Source organism: Mauremys mutica, chromosome 1, assembly GCF_020497125.1.
Source record: "Mauremys mutica isolate MM-2020 ecotype Southern chromosome 1, ASM2049712v1, whole genome shotgun sequence".
Classification (NCBI taxonomy): domain Eukaryota; kingdom Metazoa; phylum Chordata; order Testudines; family Geoemydidae; genus Mauremys; species Mauremys mutica.
The window spans coordinates 347,955,187-347,982,726 of NC_059072.1; the positions used below are offsets into that span (position 1 = coordinate 347,955,187).

A 27,540-nucleotide genomic window follows, 5' to 3' on the forward strand; every position below is an offset into this window, starting at 1 on the left:
CTGCCCCAAGGAGTTTACAGTCTAAATAGAAACAGATGAAAGGCGCAAAGGGGTGAAATGACTTGCTCAAGGTCACACAGCAGGTCAGTGGCAGAGCCAGGAACAGAACCAAGGTCTCCTGACTCCCACTATAATATGGTAATAGCAATTCACATCTTTAGAGACCTTTCCATCTGAGGTCTAAGTCCGTGGTTCTCAACCCATTTACCATTGTGGGCCACATATGCAGCTCTCTGTGTTACGTGGGCTGCATACACACAATATACATACTACCTGTATGGCCCCGAGGATGTCACATGGGCCGCAGCTGTGTGCTGATTGGGCTGCAGTTGATAATCACTGGGTCCAAATGCTCACAAACATTAATTAAAGATGACTTGCAAAGAATATAAATTGCGTTTTTGTGCTTCTTTAGGGTGTATATAAAGATGGCTGTGAAGATTTTGATTGCGGTTGTTTTATTTGGGGGGCAGGGGTTTCAACATTATAAATTCAGCTCTTGCTACCCCGGTTTACTTTTCCTGGGTGTGTCTATGGATGACAAGAGAACCAGTAGGATTGTGACAGAGACACCAAGCAAATGAAACTTGATTAAATGAGGGGGACATTTTTATTTAGACTCTTTAAAATCTTTTTGTTTGAGGTTTTGGGGTGTTTTTCATGTTTTTGTTAATACTTTTCTGACTCAAAGAGTCCTTGTTAGCCCTGACTTGGGAAAGCATCCCTCCTAAGCATGTGCTTAGCTTTAAGCAGGAGCTGAAATGCTTTTCTGCATAGGGCTGCTATTATTTGTGTTTCAATAGTACCTAAAAGCCTCAGACAGGAATGGGGCCCCATTGTTCTAGATGCTGTGCAAACCCTGAGCGTGGGACAGTCCTGGCCCTGAAGGGTGTTCACTCTGAAAAGGACAACACCCCTCTTTGCAAGGGTTCGACATCCCAGCCTCTTCAGTCGAGGGCTGCAAACGATCTCGGTTCCCATCCTTGAGTCATCCAAAAAAAAAAAAAATCCTGCAGCCAAAACAAAAAGACAAGACAATTCCTTTAATTAATTAATGAAAATGACAAAACCTTTCAGGGCTGCTTTATACACAGTAATGAAACAACAAAGGGCACAAATTCATTCCCAGCCCCGCCCCGCCAGCGCCAGGTCACGGTGCCTCTGCAGGTAGATACAGCAAGTCCTGTGCAAGAGGCTGGCGTTGGCCAAAGAGGGGAACACATAACTAAATGCATGTCTCCTTAGACAAGTCCATACCCTGCCAAATCCTTGTAGCCCTGCACTCACATGCCTTTAATGAAGCCAGCTAAAAGCAAAGTTACAATAAACAAAGAAATAGGTTCTCGTTATTATTAATTTACAGTAGCATCTCAGAGGCCCCACTGTGCTAGGCACTTCACAGAGTCCCTGTTCCACAGAGCTTACAGTTTAAACTGGGGTCTGATCCAAGTCCTATTGACTTCAATAGGAGTCTACTGCAGTCAAGGGAAAGGGGTTGGATCAGCCCCTAAAGGTGTGGTTTCACAGGGGGCTTGAGATATGTTAGTCCTTCAGCAGGAGCACTACACCTGATACCTAACCTCCTTGCACACTGGAGCTAGAGCAGAGGATCCTGGGCTCCCTGTTGTGCTCTGGCCAAGGACTCCACCCACCCACCAACAGCCCAGCTGCATATGTATTGCTCAGAACATTCACACACCAAGAAGTTCTGCACAGCCAAAGAAGTCTCAGCCCAAGACCCACACCCTAACTGGCTTGTGAAGGGGAGCCATGAACTGGTGCCACTCCTGATCAAAACAGCCAATGCCTCATTCAGAGAATGAAGAAAGAAGGGAAGTTTCTAACACACAATACTCCGCTGAACGCAGGAGAAACGCACCCCTGCTGCATCAGTTCTAGTCAGCTACTGCCCAGCATCAAACCTCTCATTCCTGAGCAAGCTCATGGAGAGGCTAACCCATGGCCAGCTACAAGCTCATCTAATTAAAGCAAAAAATTCTAGACCAGCACCATCTTGATTCAGCCCAAGACACGGAGCTGAAACCATTTTAGTGGCACTGAATTATGGTCTATCAGTAGATAGAGGACAGACATCAGTTCTCATCCTCCTAGATCTCCCTGCAGCATCTGATGCTGCTGACCATGAGATTCTGCTCTCTTGTCTGAGAGAGGTGGCAGGGATCCAGGATAATGAGCTAAATGGTTTGAGTCCTTCCTGGAAGGACACAACCAATGAGTAATGATGGGAAACTTCACCTTCATCACCGACCCCTCACCTGTAGAGTCCCACAAGGATCAATTCTTTCTCTGGTCCTTTTCAAATGTCGATATGCAACAACTGAGTGAGCTGGTCAGATGACCTGGACTCAAGTGCCAGCAATATGCAGACAACACACAGCTCCACCTATCCTTCCCCACGTATGACCGCACTGCTACTACCAAGAAGGCCCAGTGCTCAGATAAGATCAGCTCTTGAATGAAAAATACCTGGCCGAAGCTGAGCACAGCAGAGGTGATGCTAGTGGGCAGAAGAAAGTATTCTGAGGAATTTGCAGCTATGGTGCAGTTTCTGGTGGTTGATAGACACCCACAATTGACCAATTCAGGCCACAGTCTTGGAGTACTCTTGGATTCCTTGCTAAAGCTGAGGTCTCACAAAGAAGCATCCGTGAGTCATGCTTTCTACCATCTCTGCTTGGCTAGGAAATTCAGTCCCATCTTGAATGATGTTAAAACCTGGCCTCAGTTATTCATGCCTTTGGCACCCCTCAGCTGGATTACAGCAAGGCAAAGCCCTCAGCATTTAGGGAACTCCAACTAGTACAGAATACCACAGTGCATCCCCTCAGCAACACAGGCTACTTTGAGCACATCATACCTGTTCTGTCTCTCTACACTGGCTTCCCATAGATTGCCAAATCAAGTGCAAGGTCTCAACTCTTATCCTCAAAGTGCTCCATGGCCCAGGTCCAGGTTAGCTAAAATATCATCCAAAACTCCGGGGTGGAGTGTGGTCAACAACTACCCTCATCTGGCACAACAGAAATCTCTGCAATAAGAGTAAAGTTTATCTGCGCAGGAGACAACTTTCTTGGGGGCCAGTCCAAGGCTGTGGAGTGAATTCCCCCAGGAACGAAGGACCATCATAAACCTTCCCACTTTCCACTCCAAGATGTCTATGAAAAGGTTATGATTTGCTGGTTATGATTATGCTATCTAAATGCATGTATCATTTTGTATTTAAAGTTATAACTATTGGCTCTATACTGTCTGTATTTCAAACTTGTGCTATGCTTCTGAGTGACACCCCAGACAATGTGGCATCAGCACTACCTAGCCTGCTTGATGGCCCATTAAGGGCCATCAGCTAGACAATTAACCCATTGAGAGAAGGCAGATACATCTTGTGACTCAGCAAGGATTGCAGGGACATGCCTATGGACAGAACTCTAAGGTTTTTCCATGCCATGTGCTGGGTAGCTTGTGGTGGCAAGAAAGCACAAGCCACATGGCAAAAGGACTATAAAAGGCATCATCATCATCATCTCCGTTTTGTCTTCAATCCTGTTTCAGACCTCTGGAGGAACTTTGTTACAAACTGAAGCTCTGAACAAAGGACTGAATGGCTCATCCAAGCTGTGGATGTACTCCAGAGACTTGATTTGAACCTGTAGTTTATTCCATCACTGCTACAAGCCTGAACCAAGAACTTTGTCATTACTATATGTAATTGATTCCATTTAAGCAATTTTAGCTCTCATCTCTATTTCTTTCTTTTTATGAATAAACCTTTAGATTTTAAGATTCTAAAGAATTGGCAACAGTGTGATTTGTGGGTAAGATCTGACTTATATATTGACCGGGTCTGGGGCTTGGTCCTTTGGGATCGGGAGAACCTTTTTTCTTTTACTGGGGTGTTGGTTTTCGTAACCATTCATCCCCATAGCAAGTGGCACTAGTGGTGATACTGGGAAAGTGGAGTGTGTAAGGGAATTGCTTGTATGACTTATGGTTAGTCAGTGGGGTGAGACCAAAGTCCTCTCCGTTTGCCTGGTTTGGTTTGCCTTAATAATAAAGGAAACCCAGCCTTGGGCTGTAACTGCCCTGTTCTAAGCAATTTGTCCTGAATTGATACTCTCAGTTGTGTCCCGCCAGAGGCAGCATCGTTACAACAGGTGACAGATGTTTAGTCATGTGGCTAAACATGCTACTGGAAGGCACTCAGGTATTATGGTGATGAGTGTGGAATAAAAACCTATATTTTTTCTAGGTCTATAGAATAGACTTGCGGGATCCAGGCCTTTATGGAAGTTATGCTACTTTCCTGGTGTGAGCAAGAATTAATATAATAAGAGTAACTTCACTAGCAATGTACATCACTAGCTTTTCCCCAGTGTCACATAATCTCTGTTATCCGCTGACCATGCGAGTATGCTATCATCATTGCTTAGTAATTATGTGATTATTCCAGCCCTTTAAATTACAGCTGTCGCCTACACCCTTGCAAGTGCAGGTGACATGGCCAGGATGCGTTCCTCCACTGTTTGTTAATTATAATTATAAAAACTCAAATACTCTGCCAGAAAAAGGGAGCCACTCGTTAGTACTTTCGCCTTAATATTTTATTGTCAAATTAAATTAGAACGACAACCATTAATAAAACAATTCTTGTTACTACATCGGTGTCCAATCCCAAAGGCCTCAGGATGCCTTAATAAAAGTGTCTAAAAGCAAAATTGCAATGAACAAAGGCTATATGTTGTTAGTGCCATTATGACAGTAGCACGTAGAGGCTCCCTGGTGCTTGATACTGTACAAACACATAGTGAGAGAGTCCCAGCACTGAAGAGCTACCGATCTAAATAAAGAGAAATGGTGGGAAGGGAGACAGGGGCACAGGAAGGTGAAATGAAAAAAATAATTACATAACAGGTCAGGGTGGAATCAGGAATGGAATGCAGATGCCCTATTCACAGGACCATGCTGTTTCCCATGTGACTCCTAAAACTCCAATGACCAACAAGCTGAGGGGCAAATGAACCACTCCTCACAAAAGCAGAGTCATCAGGTTTTGTGAGGGACAGAGGATGGAGCCTACTCCTCAGTTTACAGGCAGGCTGTGGGGCTGCAAGACTTCTCACCTGTTTCTTCATGGCCTTCTGCTGGAGATGGGCAAGCACAGATCTACTGGCCTTAACATGCCAACCTGTTGAGCCAAAATGGAGAGCCTTCCAGGGTATGTAGGGTTAAAACTGGAGGGGAAGTCCATGAATCATAGAATCATAGGCCTGGTCTACACTAGGACTTTAAATCAAATTTAGCAGCGTTAATTCGAATTAACCGCTCAACCGTCCACACCAGGAAGCCGTTTAATTCGACCTAGAGGGCTCTTTAGTTCGAATTCGGTACTCCACCCCGACGAGGGGAGTAGCGCTAAATTCGACATGGCTATCTCGAATTAGGCTAGGTGTGGATGCTAATCGAACTTAGTAGCTCCAGGAGCTATCCCACAGTGCACCACTCTGTTGACGCTCTGGACAGCAGTCCAAGCTTGGATTCTCTGACCAGCCACACAGGAAACGACCCGGGAAAATTTGAATTCCTTTTCCTGTCTGGGCACTTTGAATCTGATGTCCTGTTTGGACATCGGGGCAAGCTCAGCAGCACCTGCAACGATGCAGAGCTCTCCAGCAGAGGAGTCCATGCAATCCCAGATTCGAAAGAGGTCCCCAGCATGGACTGACCGGGAAGTCTCGGATCTGATTGCTGTGTGGGGCGATGAGTCTGTGCTTTCGGAGCTGCGCTCCAACAAACGGAATGCAAAGACCTACGAGAAGGTCTCCAAAGCCATGGCACTCAGAGGATACAGCCGGGATACAACGCAGTGCCACGTGAAAATCAAGGACCTGAGACAAGGCTACCAAAAAGTCAGAGCGGCAAACAGACACTCCGGAGCCCAGCCCCAGACATGCCGCTTCTACAAGGCACTGCATGCCATTCTAGGTGGGTCTGCCACCACTGCCCCACCAGTGACCGTGGACTCTGAGTATGGGATAGTGTCGACGGGCAGTTCCTCGGCGATGTTCGCCGATGGGGAAGATGAGGAAGGGTTTGTGGAGGACGACGCAGGCGACAGCGCTTACAATACCGCTTTCCCCGACAGCCAGGATCTCTTCATCACCCTCACAGAGATCCCCTACCAACCCTCCCCGGCCGTTAACCCGGACTCAGAATCAGGGGAAGGATCAGTCGGTAAGAGCTATAAACATGGAAACATTTATTTTTTTAAAAACAGGAATAAAAAATATATAAAAACTATATAAAAACTTTTCCATATAAAACTATATAAAAAGAAGGTCCACACATATAGGGATGGAACAGAAATCCTCCCAGTAGGGGCGAAGGACCTCCATGACTTTAAGATTAAGCTAGATAAGTTTATGGAGGAGATGGTATAATAGGATAACGGGCTTAGTCAATAGGTCAATTAAGTGCCAAACTGGTACTTAATTGGGTCAAATTGGGTCAATGATATGATATTCTTAACCTCTTTCAGAGGGTATGGCTGGAGAGTCTTGCCCGCATGCTCGGGGTTCAGCTGACCGCCATATTTGGGGTCGGGAAGGAATTTTCCTCCAGGGCAGATTGGCAGTGTCCCTGGAGGTTTTTCGCCTTCCTCCGAAGCATGGGGCAGGGGTCGCTTGCTAAAAGAGTGGGTAGATCGGCTAATGTGGCCTGCATCTTGCAGGAGGTCAGACTAGATGATCATAATGGTCCCTTCCGATCTTGAATTCTATGATTCTATGATTCTATGATCCTAATGTACAGCGGAATCATTGCCTCCACCAGCATGGCAGCATACAGTCCTGGTCTGTGCAGGGATTCTAGCAGCATCCTCTCTCTCTCTCTCCGAGTGACCCGCCTCAGGGTGATCTCGTTCGGCGACTGCTGCATCTAATTAGGGCAATTAGTGTACTGTTACTATTGTGAATGCTTGACTTTTACTTTGCATAGCAATGACCTTCGTTTAACAGCCACGTGTTGGAGGCCGCAGAGGAAAAGCATACAGTGATCTTTCCCGGGCACAGCCGCGAGGGGCTGGAACAGGGTCAGACTTTATGCTTTCCAGATTGCCTTCAGCGGGAGGGCACAGCTATCCATTAACTGTTAAGCAGCCTATAGTGTAGGGCTTACCAGGCCTGGCTGCTACACGGATTCAGCTGTACCGCCCCGCTTGTCCGATCTCCTGTGCAAGACCGCAGCCAATGAAAGCGTATTCCGAAATCTCGAACTTGTCCTGAGAGCTCGTGAGACTAGGTGCCCTGTATGGTCTTGTTCACAGAAACTGACTAGACTGTGTTCAGTGTTCGCAAACATGTATCTTTTCAAGGAAATCACTTCCTTTTTCCCATCACACAGCTGCGGGTCTTTCACGAACTGCCCCGGCATCCCCCTCACAGAGGCTGGCGCAGATTAGGCGACGAAAGAAAAAGACTAGGGACGACATGTTCTCGGAACTGATGGCTTGCTCCAGAGCCGAGGCGGCCGAGCAGAGACAGTGGAGGGAGACCCTATGTCAGCACCAGCGCTCACACAGCGAACGGGAGGACAGGTGGCGGCAGGAAGACCAGCAGGCGACTCAAACGCTGCTTGGGCTAATGAGGGAGCAAACGGACACGCTCCGGCGCCTTGTAGATGTTCTGCAGGACCGCAGGCAGGAGCAGAGAGCCCCCCTGAACTGTATCTGCAACCGCCCTCCCCGCCACAAAGTCCTGTCCCCCCCTCACCCAAAATCACAAGAAGGAGGGGCGCTAGGGGCCGTGAAAACTGTCACTCCACCCCAGCAGAGCGCTCATGTACCAAACAGCTCTCATGGCATAAATTTTGAGAAGTGCTTCCCTTCCTGGATCACCCAGTCCCAAATCCAAGTTTCATCCCCCCACTGTGTAGTTGAGTATTAAGAGTAGTTTGTTGTTATTCACTGTTTCCGTCACGTTTTCCTTGTCAGAAGACTTTGTGTGAAGGGGGGGAGGGGTTTTTTAATTGCATAGGACAGCCTCCATTACCAGGGTACAGACTTGGGGGCAGGATCAACAGCAGGACACACACAGACTGCAGTCACTAGGCACTAGGGTCATTCTGTGAGGTGAATGCTGCCCCGGGTCAGTCTGTGAGGTGTATGCTGCCCCAGGGTCCTAGCGCCTGCCATCCCCTAATGGCAGGGCAGGCTGCCCTTACCATGCCCTTCCACCCTAGCCACGAGCCTCTCCGATGCCCTGAGCCCCAGCAAGAGCCCTCATCCACGGACACATACTCACCCTTCCCACACACCCCTCACCCCTTCCTACGCCCCAACCCCCAGCCCAGAGCCTGCATCCAAACTCCGTCCCAAAGACGGCACCCCTCACCCCTTCCTGCAAACCCACCCCTTCCTGCACACCCACCTGCAACCGTCCTACCCCCAGAGACCGCTGTAGGAGCAGGAGCCTGTCATTCCTCTAGTGTAGAAGCGGTCTGTACATCAGTGCACACCGTTCCCACCACAGTCCGCGTCCATGTTTCAACCCTTGAACAGGAATTCATAATTAAAGAAAACTTTATTAATAATCAGTGTTCCATTAAAGTTATTTTAAAACGTGTGTTGGAAGGGGGGAAACCTGGAGAACGGGGTATGTAACCGCAGATCGAAGTCAACAGTCACTGAAACAGGCTTAGGTTCAGCTTCTCTGTAAATCAACTGGAGAGTCATAGGTTACCCTGCTCTCCGAGGAACCTATCTTTCAAAGCCTCCCGGATGCACAGCGCTTCCCGCTGGGATCTTCTATCGGCACGGCTGTCTGGCTGAGCGTAATCAGCAGCCAGGCGATTGGCCTCAACCTCCCATCCCGCCATAAAGGTCTCCCCCTTGCTCTCACAGAGATTGTGGAGCACACAGCAAGCAGCAATAACAACGGGGATATTTTTTTCGCTGAGGTCCGAGCGAGTCAGTAAGCTCCGCCATCTCCCCTTGAGACGTCCGAAAGCACACTCCACCACCATTCTGCACTTGCTCAGCCGGTAGTTGAAGAGTTCCTTCTCACTGTCCAAGGCGCCTGTATAGGGCTTCATGAGCCAGGGCATTAGCGGGTAGGCTGGGTCCCCGAGGATCACTGTAGGCATCTGCACATCCCCAACCGTTATTTTGTGGTCCGGGAAGAAACTACCTGCCTGGAGGCGTTTAAACAGACCAGAGTTCCTGAACACACGCGCGTCATGAACCTTGCCCGGCCTCCCGACGTAGATGTTGGTAAAACGTCCCCTATGGTCCACCAGTGCTTGCAGCACCATAGAAAAGTAGCCCTTTCGGTTAATGTACTCGCTGGCCTGGTGGGCCGGTCCCAGGATAGGGACGTGAGTGCCATCTATAGCCCCACCGCAGTTTGGGAATCCCATTGCGGCGAAGCCATCTATGACGACCTGGACATTTCCCAGGGTCACCACCTTTGAGAACAGTTGCTCAACGATTGCGTGGGCTACTTGAATCACAGCAAGCCCTATGGTAGATTTGCCCACGCCAAAGTGGTTCGCTACTGACCGGTAGCTGTCTGGCGTTGCAAGTTTCCAGAGGGCTATGGCCACTCGCTTCTGCACAGTCAGGGCTGCTCGCATCTGGGTGTCCTGGCGCTTCAGGGCAGGGGACAGCAAGTCACAGAGTTCAAGGAAAGTGCCCTTACGCATCCTGAAGTTTCGCAGCCACTGTGATTCATCCCAGACCTGCAGCACTATGCGGTCCCACCAGTCCGTGCTTGTTTCCCGGGCCCAGAATCGCCGTTCCACACCATGAACTTGACCCATTGCCACCATGATCTCCACTGCGCGGCGTACCCTGCTTTGTGAGAGGTCTGCGCCACTCTGTGACTTCCTGTCCTCACCGCGCTGCCGGAGCCTCCTCGCCCGATTTCTCAGCAGCTGACTGTGGAAGAGGTGGACGATAAGGTGCGAGGAGTTGACAACGGCCATAAGTGCAGCGATGATCGCAGCAGGCTCCATGCTCGCAGTGCTGTGGCGTCCGAGCTGTAACCGACCAGAGAAGGGCGCGAACAGATTTCCCGCCGGCGCTTTCAAGGAGAGAGGGCGGGAGTGATGGTTGAATGATGACAGTTACCCAAAACCACCCTCGACACATTTTTTCCCCCCAGCAGGCATTGGGGGCTCTACCCAGCATTCCGATGGGCAGCGGGGACTGCGGGAACTGTGGGATAGCTTCCCACAGTGCACCGCTTCCAAAGTCGACGCTGGCCCTGTTACTGTGGACTCAAACAGTCGAATTAGTGTATTTAGTGTGGATACACAAATTCGACTTCATAAGGTCGATTCCACAAATTCGAATTAAGTAGATTCGAAATAGTCTTGTAGTGTAGACGTACCCATAGACTTTAAGGTCAGAAGGGACCATTATGATCATCTAGTCTGACCACCTGCACAACGCAGGCTACAGAATCTCACCCACCCACTCCTGTATCAGACCTGTGTCTCAGCCATTGAAGTCCTCAAATCATGGTTTAAAGACTTTAAGATGGAGAGAATCTTCCAGCAAGTGACCCATGCCCCACGCTGCAGAGGAAGGCGAAAAACCCGCAGGGCCTTTGCCAATCTGCCCTGGAGGAAAATTCCTTCCCAACCCCAAATCAGCTAATCCCGGAGCATGTGGGCAAGACTCACCACCCAGACACCCAGGAAAGAATTCTCTGTAGTAACTCAGATCCTACCCCTTCTAACATCCCATCACAAGCCATTGGGCATATTTACCACTAATAGTCAAAGACCAATTAATTGCCAAAATTAGGCTATTCCCATCATACCATCCCCTCCATAAACTTATCAAGCTTAGTCTTGAAGCCAGATATGTCTTTTGCCCCCACTGCTCCCCTTGGAAGGCTGTTCCAGAACTTCACTCCTCTGATGGTTAGAAATCTTCATCTAATTTCAAGTCTAAACTTCCTAGTGTCCAGTTTATATCCATTTGTTCTTGGGTCCACATTGGTACTGAGCTTAAATAATTCCTCTCCCTCGCTGGTATTTATTCCTCTGATATATTTATAGAGCGCAATCATATCTCCCCTCAGCCTTCTTTTGGTTAGGCTAAACAAGCCAAGCTCTTTGAGTCTCCTTTCATAAGACAGGTCTTCCATTCCTCGGCTCATCCTAGTAGCCCTTCTCTGTACCTGTTCCAGTTTGAATTCATCTTTCTTAAACATGGGACACTAGAACTGCACACAGTATTCCAGATGAGGTCTCACCAGTGCCTTATATAACGGTACTAACACCTCCTTATCGCTACTGAAAATACCTCGCCTGATGCATCCCAAGACCACATTAGCTTTTTTCACAGCCATATCACATTGGTGGCTCATAGTCATCCTGTGATCAACCAATACTCCGAGGTCCTTCTCCTCCTCTGTTACTTCCAATTGATGCGTCCCCAGTTTATAACAATAATTCTTGTTATTAATCCCTAAATGCATATCCTTGCACTTTTCACCCTATTACTATTACTCCAGTTTACAAGGTCATCCAGATCTTCCGGTATGATATCCCGGTCCTTCTCTGTATTGGCAATACCTCCCAGCTTTGTGTCATCTGCAAACTTTATTAGCACATTCCCACTTTTTGTGCCAAGGTCAGTAATAAAAAGATTAAATAAAATTGGTCCCAAAACTGATCCCTGAGGAACTCCACTAGTAACCTCCCTCCAGCCTGACAGTTCACCTTTCAGTATGACTCGTTGTAGTCTCCCCTTTAACCAGTTCCTTATCCACCTTTCAATTTTCATCCCTATCTTTTCCAATTTAGCTAATAATTCCCCATGTGGAACCGTATCAGATGCTTTACTGAAATCGAGGTAAATTAGATCTACTGTGTTTCCTTTGTCTAAAAAATCTGTTACCTTTTCAAAGAAGGAGATCAGGTTGGTTTGGCATGATCTACTTTTTGTAAAACCATGTTGTAATTTGTCCCAATTACCATTGACCTCAATGTCCTTAACTACTTTCTCCTTCAAAAGTTTTTCCAAGACCTTGTATACTACAGAAGTCAAACTAACAGGCCTGTAGTTGCCCGGATCACTTTTTCCCCTTTTTTTAAAGATAGGAACTATGTTAGCAATTCTCCAGTCATACGGCACAACCCCTGAGTTTACAGATTTATTAAAAATTCTTGCTAACGGGCTTCCAATTTCATGTGTCAGTTCCTTTAATATTCTTGGATGAAGATTATCTGGGCCCCCCGATTTAGTCCCATTAAGGTGTTCGAGTTTGGCTTCTACCTCGGATGTGGTAATATCTACCTCCATATCCTCATTCCCATTTGTCATCCTATCATTGTCCCTAAGCTCTTCATTAAAGACTGAGGCAAAGTATTTGTTTAGCTATTGGGCCATGCCTAGATTATCCTTAACCTCCACTCTATCCTCAGGGTTTAGCGGTCCCACTAATTCTTTCTTTGTTTTCTTCTTATTTATATGGCTATAGAACCTTTTACTATTGGTTTTAATTCCCTTTGCAAGGTCCAACTCTACATGGCTTTTGGCCTTTCTCACTTTATCCCTACATGTTCTGACCTCAATAAGGCAGCTTTCCTTGCTGATCACTCCCATCTTCCACTCCTTGTAGGCTTTCTGCTTTTTCTTAATCACCTCTCTGATATGCTTGCTCATCCAGCTTGGTCTACAACTCTTGCCTATGAATTTTTTCCCCTTTCTTGGGATGCAGGCTTCTGATAGTTTCTGCAACTTTGACTTGAAGTAATTCCAGACCTTCTCCACCTTTAGATCCCCAAGTTCTTCAGTCCAATCCACTTCCCTAACTAATTTCCTTAATTTTTTAAGGTTAGCCCTTTTGAAATAAAAAACCCTAGTCACAGATCTATTTTTGTATATCCTTCCATTTAGTTTAAACTGAATTAGCTCATGATCGCTCAAACCAAGGTTATCCCTTACAACCATTCCTTCTATGAGGTCCTCACTACTCACCAAAACCAAATCTTAAATGGCATCCCCTCATGTTGATTTAGCAACTACTTGGTGAAGGAATCCATCAGCTATCACATCCAGGAAAATCTGAGCCCTATTATTACTACTAGCACTTGTCCTCCAGTCTATATCTGGGAAGTTAAAGTGTCCCATGATCACACAAGTCCTATTAGTATTTACTTCATTAAAAACATTAAAAAGGTCTCTATCCATATCCAAATCAGATCCCGGCGGTCTATAGCACACCCCAAGCACTATCTCAGGGGAGGCTCTAGTAGTTTTCTTCCCCAATGTGATTTTTGCCCAGACTCTGTCTTCTCCACCACCTTTGCCTTTATTTCTGTCTTTCCTAAACAGCATATACCCTTCAATACCTGTACTCCAGTCATGACTACTTTTCCACCATGTTTCTGTTATCTCTATAATATCCGGTTTCACTTCCTGCACCAGTAACTCTAGTTCCTCCATTTTGTTACCTAGGTTCCTCGCATTGGTGTACAAACATCTTAATGCTTGCTGTTTGGCTTCACTCACATTCTTTACCTGATTAGGCCCAGACATTCTACTGCCAGTATCGCCTATTAGAATAGTATCTACACTACCCTTCCTCCATATGTCCATTCTCTTACCGACGGCTGTATCCTTTCTTTCTTCGTTTTCTTCCTTCTCAATGTTAAAATCCAGCGTGGAGATTACCTGGACATCTCCCAACCATCTCCCCCCAATTCCTAGTTTAAAGCTCTCTTAATCAGTTGTGCCAGCCTCCATCCTAGATGTCTATTTCCCTCCCTACTCAGGTGAAGTCCATCCCGAGAGAACAGTCCTCTGTCCATGCATGCTTCCCAGTGGCCATACGTCCCAAAGCCCTCCTTATAGCACCACTGCCTGAGCCATCTATTGATTGTCATAATCTCGTCATACCTTAGTTACCCTTCTTTAGGAACAGGCAGAATCCCACTGAAAATCACCTGAGCCTCGATTTCCTTAAGTGTCTTCCCCAGCCTGGGATAGTCTCCCTTGATACGTTCCAGCGAGAACCTAGCCATATCATTCGTTCCCAGATGAAGGACAATCAGTGGATTCTCTTCCGCTCCCGTTAGAATCCTCTTCAGCCTCAGGTCCACACCCTGTATCTTAGCACCGGGCAGACAGCACACCCTTCTGTTCTCTGGATCAGCTCTGGTTACAGGCCAGTGTCTTCCACTGCTTGGGTCACTACAACTGCTGCCTCTGTATCTGTCATATGCTTCCCACCTAAATCCTCTGCAGCATGGGGCATGGGTCACTTGCTGGAGGATTCTCTGCAGCTTGAGGTCTTCAAACCACAATTTGAGGACTTTAATAACTCAGACATAGGTTATAGAAGTGGATGGGTAAGATTCTGTGGCCTGCATTGTGCAGGAGGTCAGACTAGATGATCATAATGGTCCCTTCTGACCTTAAAGTCTATGAAACACAGACCAAACCAAAACACCACCACCCACAGCAAAACAAACCCCCAACAAGCACCAAGACACAGCTAGAACACTGCACACTTCCTTCAGTAGCCTGTATGTTCCTCTGCCTGCCTCTCTTAGTCTTCCCCCAAACTCCCCCTGCAAACTCCCATTTACAGCTCTGTTTGCTGGCTCCTGTGCTGCTGCAGCTGTCTATGCCGCTGCCTGACTGTCTGGCTACCTTTATAGGACCCCTAGTCAGAGAAGCCCTGCCCCCTACTCAAGGCTCAGCTTCTCCCCCAGCACACTGCCCCTACCAGCCTCCACACATACAACTGCAACTACAAATAGCTACAAATACCTTCTCCTCCAACAGAAGTCCCACTCAAACTCCCCTGTTTACAGCTCTGTTTGCTGGCGCCTGTGCCGCTGCAGCTGTCTATATTGAGTTGAAAAGGTTTTGTCATTTTTAATTTTGTTTACAGTGTCAAACATTTTCAATGACACTTTGAACAATGGCGAGCAGCTCTGTAGCTGGGCAAAAATCCCTAAAAGTTTCATGAAATGTTACTTGTTTGCCAATTTTTGTCCAAGTTTGAAATTGATGACAAATTTTTGTTGACATTTCAAAATCCAAACCGTTTCAACCAGCTCTGGTGTCGGAGAGGCTGAAACTGCCTGCACGGCCTCTCTGCCAGTGACCCCCGCACCTGCATACAGCTCCCGGAGGGAAGTGGCACTGAAGGGCTTGTGCGGGGTACATTTAATCCATTGTAACAACCAGAAAGGGAAATCAAATGTCGAGCCTCGCTCTGAAGGATCATTCTCAGATGCCACAGGTGAACTTTGGCCTGGGGGTGGGGAGGGGGAGAACTTTTCAGGGTCATGGTGATCCAAAGTCCACTGAATTCAGTGAAAAGACTCCTTTTGACTTCAGTGGTCTTTGGATTAGACCCCAGCTAATTTTAAATGGAGATGGACAACCTGCATTGTCTTGACAGGGACACAGAACACGATCCCTCAGGTAGTGCAGCAGTTACACCTCCTAAAACCAAGGAGGATTTTGGAACACAATGGGCCAGATCCTCAGCTGGTGTAAGTCAGCATCACTCCAAGGATCTGGCCCGGTGTTTTAATCTGGTCCCTGCTTTATGCATTCCCATTCATGCTTTCTCTTCTCTGTTGCCGCATTGCTAAATCCAAGTCAGAGGATGATCCTCCACCACACTTATGTAATTGGTTCAGGTACCAGACGCATCAAGTTGTCCAGTCACTTCTGGGTACTTTAGGGGCTCCTGAAAGAGCAACCTATTGGAGTGTGGCCCAGTCTAGAATAGCGTAATTGACGGGATCGGCAAATACGGAGTCACATTCAGGAATGGATTACTGTAAGAGGCTATTTGAAGAAGGAAATGGTTTTGACTCAAATGCTTTCTGCCAGTAAAGAGCAGAGCCCTGCAAAATATCAAATGTGTTTAAAGGTACAAATGCCCCATGGGTGGTTTAGATTTTCCCAAAAGTGACTGGAAGACGCAGTGTTATTGTTCTGCAACACGACATCATGGGGCGATAAAAAAAAACAAAAAGGAGAAAAAAAATCTGGTGATGAACTGCAAAATAAACCAGCCTTCCAGCAACCCAATAAAGGGAGAAGAATATCGTCCATTTACAGAAAGGAAGATGGAAAGTGACAGGGCTACGCTTTACAGTCCATTCCAGTGATGGCGGCTGGAGCCATAGCTGAAGTTAATTTCTCAGAGCCCCCGAAATGAAAATAGAGCAAACCGCTATGATTTAAGAAGTGATAGCCAGACAATTTTTCACTACAGGAAACAGCCATTAAACATTAGCCTCTTTGCTGAGGCGCATGGCATCCAGTCCTTAATCTAGTTTAGACCGTTCCTATTTTATCCTTTACTGTTTATGATGAGAATATTTCATACATTTTCACAAAGACTTAGGGCCTGATCCTCCGTCCAAGTGGTTCCACTACTAAACATATTTAGGAACATGCCACTAAAGCTCTGCAGGACTCTGCCTGCTGCATCACGTTTGGTTTTAGTTGACTGCATTTCAAAGGAGCATGAGCAGAAAAGCTTTAACTGTTGCTTTTTCTAATCTTGTTTGGTTTCCATCAAATGCACTCATTTTATTTTAGCTAATGGGCAAGTTGCTTTGTTTTGAATTAATGTTAATGAGAGTAAGCAGCATTGATCATTTTCATGCATATAGGGCATGTCATCTGTAGATTTCAAAACACATTATCGTCCTGTTTTACTGGGAAACTGAGGCACAGAACAGTGACACAGCCTGACCAGGATAAGATGAGTCAGTGATCGAGCTAGGAATGGAACCAGGTGTTCTGGTTCCCAGAGGTCTATAGGTACTTCCTGAGGTCCATGCTTAGGGCCCTACCAAATTCACGGCTGTGAAAAACACCTCATGGACTGGGAAATCTGATCTCCCCCATGAAATTTGTACTTTTATCCTATACTCAGACTGGAGGTCAAGACACAAAAGGGCTTTGCAAGGCTATTGTAGCGGGGCTGTGGTATTGCCACCCTTACTTCTGTGCTTTCTTCAGAGCTGGGTGGTTGGAGAGTGGCAGCTGCTGGCCAGGAGCCCAGCTCTGAAGGCAGAGCCGCTGCCAGCAGCAGCACAGATTTAAGGATGGTATGGTATGATTTTGCCACCCTTATTTCCGTGCTGCTGCTGCCGGCACTGCCTTTAGAGTTGTGCATCTGGCCAGCAGCTGATGCTCTCCAGCTGCCCAGCTCTGAAGGCAGCACAGAAGTAAGGGTGGCAGTACCACCGACAATACCTCCCTTTTGGGTCGGGGCCCCCACTTTGAGAAATGCTGACTTACAAGCTTTACATGTTTAGGTTTTTAAATACATAGTCATGCTTTGTTACAACATCATGAAACTTAAGATTTAAATATCTGAAACCGTGAAATTCAATATTTTAAAAATACTATGACTGTGAAATTTACCAAAATGGACCATGAATTTGATAGGGCCTTATCCATGCTGGAGCAGTTCTCTTGATAACCTGTCAGTCTGGCTCCTTTCACCAGGTCGGAGTTCAGATAAAAATTAAGACATGCTGGTGAAAGCGTGATAAGCAGAATGTCTTGTCATTGTGTCTCACTATACCCCCCTCGCTGTTGTGTGAAGTGTGGGACACTTGCACCTAAACAGCCCTCTTGCCAATGGCTCCAAGTTCAGTCTTCCTAGAGAAGACACTGTACTCTTAGTCTGTGTGCTGGATCTCTGCAATGAAGGGCCTACTGTGCCCCTGTCCCTCTACCGTCAGACAGCTATGTCTACAAAACATGGGCGTGTGGGAGGTCTGCATACTCCATGCCCTGCAGTGCTGTGCTATCTCACTCTCCTGCCCCTTTGCTTTGTTCCTCTTCTTCCCCAGCGGCTCAACTCCCTTCCTGGAGCTGGGTGAGGTAGTGAGGGGGGGCAGCTGGGAGTATGTCCCCCAACCCCTCTCCAAAGATGGAGGCTGGGCCAAGAGAGAGTTTCTTTGTCGGGAGGAGGACGACCTGCAGCCAGCTGCAGCTGCGGGAGTGGGAGGGCTGGGTGTTTAGGGTGACCAGATGTCCCGATTTTATAGGGACAGTCCCAATTTTTGGGGCTTTTTCTTATATAGGCACCTATTAGCCCCCACTCCCAGCCCCTGTCCCGATTTTTCACACTTGCTGTCTGGTCAGCCTATGAGTGCTCCAGGAATCCACCTGGCCCTTATAGGAGGGAAAGGGGAGCGAGAAGAAAGAGAGAGGTGAGCTCTGCTGTTCCATGGGCTGAGGGGGTAGAAGTCCCTCAGCACATCAAGTGGTCGCCCTCCTCCAAAAGGCGGGGAAGTGAGCAACGCAGGCAGGCAGAAGAGATTTCTCCCTTCCCTGGTGCGTTTTCCCAGACCCTGTGGCATTGGCCAGTTGGGGGAGGGGTATCCTCCCCCATTCACAGAAGGGGAATGAAGGCACTGGGTCAATTAAAACCTGCCCACAGTCACACAGGAGCTTATAGCAAAGCTGAGAATTGAACACAGATTTCTCTAAGTCCCACACCCAGGCCCTTCCCATTAGATCAACTCTCCCACCCTAGGGGTAGGGCTGGAGTATTGGAGCCATTGTTTTTATTCAAGGCACTGAACTTGTAAGTCACAAGATTTGTGGCAGAGCTAGGAACTGAACCCAGCCATCCTGTGTGACCGTGGGCCATTCACTCTAGGGACAGATTTAAAGGTACCGGGTACCTAATGCCCATTGATTTCAGGGAGAGTTAAGCATCTAAGTACCTTTAAAAAGCCAGCCCGTAGCCTCTCTGTCATCTGTACAATGGGGATAACAACATTCTCTCTGCCTTGTCTGTACAGATTGTAGCTCCTTGAAGCAGGGACTGTCTATTACTATAAAATGAGTGCAGCGGCAGCCTCCAGGCACTACCGTAATACAAATAATCATTTCCCCTGTGGGTGGGGAGGAGAGGTGCCTCCTCAGAGTCACATTCCTGCAACCCTGAGGCTGCATTAGCAGTGGGGATTCCTTCCCCCATCCCATGTAAAAATCCTGTGTCCGTAGCCCTGTTTCTTTGGGGCAGAACTTAGGCCCCCAGTTCAGCAAAGCACTTAAGCCAGGAGTTCTCAAACTTATTTTGTTGGGACCCCCTATGAAAATATTTCAGGCCGTGACAACCCCTCACCCTGAAAAAATGATGACCCCACCCCACCATACCACCCTTACCTCTGCGCTGCTGCTGGCAGCAGTGCTGCCTTCAGAGCTGGGCTCCCCATCCAGCAGCCACTGCTTTCATGACCCCCCTACACTAGTCTTGCGACCCCGTTTTGGGTCGGACTGTCAGTTTGAGAAATGCTGACTTAAGCAGATGAGTCATCCCATCTCTATTCAGCAAAGCACTTAAGCAAGAGCATGTGGAAAGCCAAACCCGTACGTGAGTGCTCTGCTCAGTCAGAGCCTTAGCCCTACATGCCCTCCTTCAACATGGCGTGCGGCCACGTAGGTCACTTCTTTTCTATTCAGCTCGTGTTATGTTTAAAAGATTAATGAGACATAGCTTCTTGATTTAGAATATATTTCAGACATTCTTACTTCAGATCATTTGCCCTTCTTTTGGTGGGTCGTGTTAGCAGAATGATTTATGGATATTTATTTCCCAAAGTGGTGTCTGAACATTGATGGAGTGAATGTTGATGCTGTTAAAGCCAGATAATCAATGCACATTTAACAGCACGTAGGGTGTGCTAAACGGTCTGACAGTAGTTTGGGGCAGGGAGGTGGACAGCCAAGGATACTTTTGCTGGTTTCTTGAACACTGCATACTCTTCGGCATTCACAAAGGTCCTGATTGCTGCAGACACATCAGTGAATGAACAACTTAGAGCTTCATTCCATATGTGGTATCTGATTTGCCAAGATCTACAAACAATGTGTACAGAAGAGAGCCTGTAAAGCACCGCTGGAGAGGTCTTCTCCAATTTATTGGAGAATTCCCTCAATGAGGGCTATATTACGATTGGCTCTTATACAGGGACATGAGTGGTCACACACAAAAATCCTTCCTACCCATTGTAAGGGTCAATCCAAAATAGTAAACCACAACGTGAACAGACCCTTCTTCCACCAGCAAACAAATCATCCAAAAGAAGAGTGGGGAAAGAAACAGGGGCATGGGTCCTGTTCTATTTCCAGACTGGTGGAGCAGGAATGGTGCGCCATGAGGAGCAAATAGTCTAGACACAATAAATCAATCCCTGAGCGCTCTCCCGTCGACTCCTGTATTCCAGTTCAGCGAGAGGCACAGGCAGAGTCGACGGGGGAATGGAAGCAGTCAACTCACCGTAGTGAAGACACCACGGTAAGTAGATCTAAGTATGTCAACTTCAGCTATGTTATTCACGTAGCTAAAGTTGCGTAACTTAGATCGATTTCCGCCCCCCCCACCCGCTGTGTAGACTAGGCCTAGTGGAGTTCTTCAAGGACCAGTCTTGATCTTATTTAATAATTTCATTAATGATATTGGCACAAGAAGTAGGAGTGTGCTAATGAAATTTGCTGATGACAAAGTTGTAATACAGAGGGAAATCCAAATATTATACAGAAAGAATTGGATGACCTCACAGACTGAAATAATGGAAATGGGATGAAATTTAATAGTACAAAATGAAGGTCATTGATTTAGGGAACGATAAAAGTTTCTGCTATAAATTAGGCAGCAGGATCCCAACAAGGGCATTCAGGAGCAAGGCTCATAGTAGGGTCAAACCTGAGGCTGAGAGTAGCAGAGGAGTTCATAGTCATGTTCCAGAATGGGGTTGATACCAAGGATCAGAGTTCGAGTCAGCTTTTGGGGTCCAGATCAGGACGTAAGGTCCAAATCAAGCTGCGTTCAAAGCCAGGAGTTCAAGAACAGTCATGGCAGATACAGGAACACTACAGTTGCCTGGACACTTCCTGGAATGCCCTAGCCCTTGGGTTTATATAGGACAGGGAGCCAATCAGGAGCCCTGATGATGCTGCCTCTCAAATCCCTTAAGGTGGGACTTCCCATGGTCTGTGTCCACAGCAAGTTGTGGAGTGCAAGCTAGTTACAGTTGCCACTGGGTGGCAGCTTGGAGGTGTTTGCTGCTGGGTAGCTCTTCTGGCCTGGGTTTGAGACCCATTGGGCCTTACAGAGGGGGCCTTATGAACTGGAAGTGACAGAGGAGGGGAAAGACCTGGGTGTATTGGTCAATCACATGATGACTATGAGCCACCAATGTGATGTGTTTGTGAAAAAGGCAAGTGCCATCCTAGAATGTATCAAGTGAGGTGTATTTCCAGTGGAGATAGGGAAGTATTAATGCCACTGTCCAAGGTGCCAATAAAACCTCATCTGGAATGTTGTGTCCAACTCTGGTCACCCATGTTCAAGAAAGATAAATTTATACTAGGATGGTCCAGGGACTGGAGGGTCTATCTTCTGATAAGAGACTAAAAGAACTTGGCTTGTTTAGACTACTAACACAAAGGCTGAAAGGGGAGCTGATTGCTCTCTGTAAATACATCAGGGAGGGAGAAGAGTGATTAAAAGGAAAGTGTTCAGACTAGAACAAATGGGGATAAACTGGCCAGGATAGGCTGGAAATTAGACAATGGCTTCTAACCATCAGAGGAATGAGGTTCTCAAACAGCCTCCCACCAACAACCTAACTAGAGTTGAGATGGAATCTGATAAATTTATGAAAGATGTCACAGGATGGGGTTTCTTGCGATAGCAGGGGGCTGGATTTGATGACCCAACAGGTCCCTTCCAGTCAGTCCTAGGTCTATATGACATATGCAAATTGTCCCATTGACTACAATAGAAGCCACTCTAAAAATCTATAGAATCAAACAGAGAACAATGTCCTTTTTACAGCATTTTTGACCCAACATAGAGTTCTACAGCAGAAATATAGTTTATATTAATTTTTGTACTATGGTTCCAAAATCCTATCAAAAAGTTATAGTTTTCCTCTTGAATTGTACAGGGCTTTCCCAGGACGGGTATATCATATGGTCATTTATTGTTCTTGTGTTTTACACAATGGAGTGGATACCAAGGACTCTGTCGGTTTCTAAAACTACTTTACAAGAGTCCAGAAGATACAAAAGTAATATTCAGCACACAAGTGTAATGTTTTTAGCACAAATGTAAAGTATCTCCCATAAGTGAAAATCCAATCTCCACCAAGAGATGCACGAGTCCCGCTACATATACCAGCAAGAAAATTACAGATCAAGCAAGCTGCAGATGATAGAACATCTTTCTCATGCAGATAGATGTGCAGAATCTACGGGAACACAGCTGTAAAATTGGTAGCATGAATAAATTTCCACATAACGCAAAAACCCTCCGAATTCCAAAAAGCTTAGCAGTGCCTAACAACTGGACAACCCTTTTTCCTGATCACTTTTGATAGGTCCTAATTAAAGCCTCTCTGGCAACTTTCTGTGAAATCAAAAGAACTAAAGAGAGTCATCTCTCACATTTGCAGGCTTCTGAGCCCTTCCCTCCTCCCCATGTACCTCCGCCCACGCGGGAGATTGAATATAACAGTCCAGACAAGATGAAATGCAATGCTCCTGCAGTTTTATTTAAGTTATTAAAAGGAGAGAAGTAACCAAGGGGGAGTAAAATAGGTCAAATGTTCTAGTTCATTATAAAAAGCTAAAGGCATTGCTCTTGCTTTTTAACATCTCTTTTAAACACATGCCACTCATCGTAATGAGGAAAGTGAGATTTTAAGGGGCAATAAGTAGCAAACTGAAGGGATGAGGTGAATGGAGGGGACCACAGAAGGATGGCTCCTCATTGGCAAACACAGAGTAGACAATAGCTCAGGGGTGGCCAACCTGAGCCTGAGAAGGAGCCAGAATTTACCAATGTACATTGCCAAAGAGCCACAGTAATATGTCAGCTGCTCCCCATCAGCTTCCCCACTGCTCCCAGTGCCACCCACCCATCAGCAGCCCCGCCAATCATCACCTGCCCTTCCCTCCCCCATCAGCTGTTTTGTGGCATGCAGGAGGCTCTGGGGGCAAGAGGGGAGGAGCGAGGGCATGGCAGGCTCTGCAGGGGAGGGGGCGGGAAGGGGTGGAGTGGGGGCAGGGCCTGTGGCACAGCCAGGGGTTGAGCAGTGAGCACTCTCCAGCATATTGGAAAGTTGGTGCCTGTAGTTCCAGCCTGGAGTCGGTACCTGTACAAGGAGCCGCATATTAACTTCTGAAGAGCCGCATGTGGCTCTGGAGCCACAGGTTGGTTGCCCCTGCTGTAGCTGAAAGGCACATAAATGGCATGACCAGGAGACAGTACAGCACATGCCGAGTGTAGCAGTTATAACAGCAGCAACAGCCATATTTACAGGATGAAGCACCATCCGTTACAGACTCTTCCATTAAGTTCCATAAAACATGGGCACTGGGAACGTTTTCTCCTGAACATAAGGAAGTTACTGGACAAGAAAAGGTTATCCCCCCGCACACACACACACGCCTCTCCAGCTTCAGCGTCTCCGTCCCACTTCTCTAATTTGTCACTCTGTCCTTTAGTTCCATCTTTTTCCTTGAAAATGTCCAGCTGTCTCAAACCTCTCTTTGCTGTTTGCTTCAGTGGCCTTATTAGTTGTACTACTCCAGCTATTCCCATCTGCAACCCCTCCAAAGAGTCTGTCCTCCCCACTGCCACTTAACAGACCAAGCTGCAGTCACTTCTGATTTCCTTCCCACCCTCCGTCAGGAATATTGTCATTTGCTTCTAATTGGACTCTCCTGGGAAATAACCCAGAAAGTGCAGCAGTTACAAGTGTCTCTGCCTAGCCACTTTTTGACATAGGAAGAGATAAGCCGTAATACGAGCTTTCTGTGATTCACGCAACTATCTGTCTAGGTGCTTATCACATCCTAACACCTGGCAGAAAGGCATAATGAGATCCCATGGTTGGAAGCTGAAGCTAGACAACTTCAGGCTGGAATAAGACACAACAACATTTTAAGACTGAGGGTAATTAGCCATCAGAACAACCTACCTGGGGAATGTGGTGGATTTGCCATCAATGAAAGCTTTAAATCAAGACTGGATTGCTACAGCCTGGCCTCATCCATCTTCCAGACAGTCACCAGTCTGTTGTGAGTGGATCCAACCACTAGATCTCAGGTGTGTCTAAGCTCCCTGGGTCTAGGTAGAGTTTAGTCACTGTTGTTAGCTCTGGGTCCATAGGGCACCTGCCCAGGTACAGACTTCTTGTCTGGTCACTTCCTTGGGATGTGAGACCCCAAAGTTCATTCATCCTAATCCTTGGAACCAATGTCTCAGACCTCCCAAGATCCCAGTTGCTCAAACTTGCTCCTCCAAATATCCACCTAGCTGTGGTTACTCTGGGTTCTAGCTTAACCCCTTCAGGTACAAAGTGACAGGCAAGCAAGGAACACGGGCTTAGCAAAGGAATTTCTTAAGCACAGTCACTTTACTCTTAAAAAGGGTCCGGAGATGCACCCTCATGCTAGTCTGACCCCTCATGGTCCTTTCTGGTCTTAAAGTCTATTGTGATCATCTAGTCTGACCTCCTGCACATTGCAGGCCACAGAACCTCACCCACCCACTCCTGTAATAGACGCCTAACCTCTGGCTGAGTTACCAAAGTCCTCAGATCATGATTTAAAGGCTTCAAGTTACAGAGAATCCACTATTTATACTAGTTTAAAACTGCAAGTGACCCATGCTGCAGAAGAAGGTGAAAACCTCCCAGTGTCTCTGTCAATCTGGCCTGGGGGGAAATTCCTTCCCAACCCCAAATATGGAGACCAGTTAGACCCTGAGCATGTGAGCAAGACCCACCAGCCAACACCTGGGAAAGAATTCTCTGTAGTAACTTGGAGCCCTCCCCATCAAGTGTCCCATCACCAGCCATTGGAGATATTTGCTGCTAGCAGTCACAGATCAGCTACATGCTATTGTAGGCAATCATACCATCCCCTCCATAAACTTATCAAGCTCAGTCTTGAAGCCAGTTAGTTTTTTTGCCCCCACTGCTCCCCTTGGAAGGCAGTTCCAGAACTTCACTCCTGTGATGGTTAGCGAGTTTATATCTGTATGTTCTTGTGTTCACACTGGAGCTTAGCTTAAATAACTCCTCTCCCTCCCTAGTATTTATCCCTCTGATGTATTTATAGAGAGCAATCGTATCTCCCCTTGGCCTTCATTTGGTTAGACTAAACAAGCCAAGCTCTGAGTCTCTTCTCATAAGGTAGGTTTGCCATTCTTGGGATCATCCTAGTAACCTTCTCTGCACCTATTCCACTTCAAATTCATCTTTCTTAAACATGGGAGACCAGAATTGCACACAGTGTTCCAGATGCCTTGTATAATGGAACTATCACTTCCCTATCTCTTCTGGAAATACCTCCCCTGATGCATCCCTAGGACTACATTACCCTTTTTTTCACGGCTGCATCACACTGATGGCTCATAGTCATTCTGTGATCAACCAGGTCTTTCTCCTCCTCTGTCTCTTGCAATGGGTAAGTGCTGAGCTTATAGCAAAAATTCTTATTGTTAGTCCTTAAGTGCATGACCTTGCACTATTCAATTTCATCCCATTTCTATTATACCAGTTTTCTGGGTCATCCAGATCTTCTTGTATTATATTCTGGTCCTCCTCCATATTGGCAATGCCTTCCAATGTTGTGCCTTCTGCGTATTTTACTAGCACAGTCCCACTTTTTGACCTGTAATTATTTGACCTGGTGAACTCACCTGCCATGGGTATAACTGAGGGCAGTTTACTAGTACTTAGTTCTTTATATTGCAAAGCACTACCTTACCCAATTAATCCTCAGAACACCCTGGAAGGTAGATAAATGTAGGTGGGTTTGCATTCCTCGAGCACACCCCCTTGTGCTATAGCATGCCGCTGGAATCCCCTACCTCAGTTTCCCCAAAGGTTCCTGGAAATAGAATCATAGGATTAGAAGGGACAGCAAGGGTCATCTAGTCTAACCTCCTTCCAAGATGCAGGATTTGTTGTGTCTAAATCATTCAAGACGGATAGCTATCCAGCCTCCTTTTGGAAACCTCCAGCATAGGGAAGTTGTGGAAGCTCCTTGACACTGTTCCATTGTCCTACGGTTCTTACAGTGAGGAAGTTTTCCCTGAGATTTAATCTAAATCTGCCATGCTGTAGTTTGAACCCATTGCCTCTTGTCTGCCCTCTGTGGCAAGAGAAAACAGCTTTCCTCCATCTTTTTTATGGCAGCCTTTCAAGTATTTGAAGACCGCTATCATGTTCCCTCCTCAATTTCCTCTTTTCCAAACTAAAACATACCCAGTTCCTTCAGCCCTTGCTCTTATGGTTTGTATTCCATCCCTTTGATCATCTTTGTCACTCGCCTCCGGATCCTTTCCGGTTTCTCTACAGCCTTTCTATACATTGGTGACCAAACTGGACACAGTACTTCAGCTGAGTCCTAACCAGCGTCAAGTAAAGCGGTATAATCACCTCTTGTGACTTGCATGCTATGCCTCCGTTAATGCAATCTAAAAATGCATTTGCTTTTTTTGCAACAGCATTGCATTGCTGACTCCTGTTGAGGTTGTGATCTACCACAACTCCCAGATCCTTCTCAGCAGTGCTGCTACCAAGCCGGTTATCCCCCATTCTGTATTTGTGCATTTGGTTTTTCTTCCCTAAGTGTAGCACCTTACATTTGTCTTTGCTGAATTTCATTTTGTTGTCTATAGCCCAGTTCTCCAATTTATCAAGATCCCTCTGAATTTTAGCTCTGTCTTCCAAAGTGTTGGCAATGCCCCCTAAATTTGTATTATCTGCAAATTTAATCAGTGTGCTCTATTCCTACATCCAGGTAATCTAGTCCTAATCCAGTCACAACCAAGATCTTTGAAACAATATCCCCCTTCTCCTGGGATCTAAATTATTAAATATCACTCCACTCCCAAATGGCCTCTTTCCACTCACCCTTCAGCTGTAGGGATCACAGTCCACCTTTTGGGGACTGTTTCCAGTCCTGGCCGGTAGACTCTGTGCTCAGGTTCAGGGTTTTCACAGCCCTGTTTCTTGGGGCAGCATCCTGCCTGAGTTCTGGCTCTCAGGAACACGAGCAGGAGCTCCTTTTTTCGTCACTCACCCAGTCAACTAATCACTCTAGTGACCTCCCCAGGTGGGTCTAATAACGCCAAGCACCTGTCTCCACTGGCTGGGAGATGGGGACCCTTGCCCCCACCCATTCTCCAGGCTGCTGGTCCCAGGCCCTTAAAGGAACATGTTCTGGGTTTTCCTATACCTCACCCTCCTGGACAATATTCCCCAGGACCATCTTCTCTCCTGGCTTCAGTTATTTCTTTTAGCTTCATTCACTTTCTCTAGACACACAACAACAGGCTACGTACCTTTTGTGCCCCTACCCCATTACAGTAAGCTATATTATCCCCATTTTACAGACAGGAAAGCTGAGATACAAACAGGTTAAATACCTTGTTTAAGGCCACTTTGCAAATTGGTGGTAGAGTCAGTATTAAATGTGAATAGTTG

The 27,540-nt window shown here is 46.7% G+C and overlaps 1 long non-coding RNA gene across 2 annotated transcripts; it reads right to left on the bottom strand.

Annotated features, from left to right (window-relative positions):
• Positions 1-623: 623 nt before the first annotated feature.
• Positions 624-27,101, bottom strand: LOC123365689. Of its 2 annotated transcripts, none has more exons than XR_006577699.1 (3): positions 26,968-27,101; positions 25,817-25,939; positions 624-1,010 (listed from the first exon to the last, which is right to left on the bottom strand). It is a non-coding gene; the product is annotated as an uncharacterized LOC123365689 (long non-coding RNA). The 2 variants fall into 2 exon arrangements; XR_006577698.1 differs by lacking the exon at positions 624-1,010 and adding an exon at positions 19,586-19,891.
• Positions 27,102-27,540: the final 439 nt, after the last annotated feature.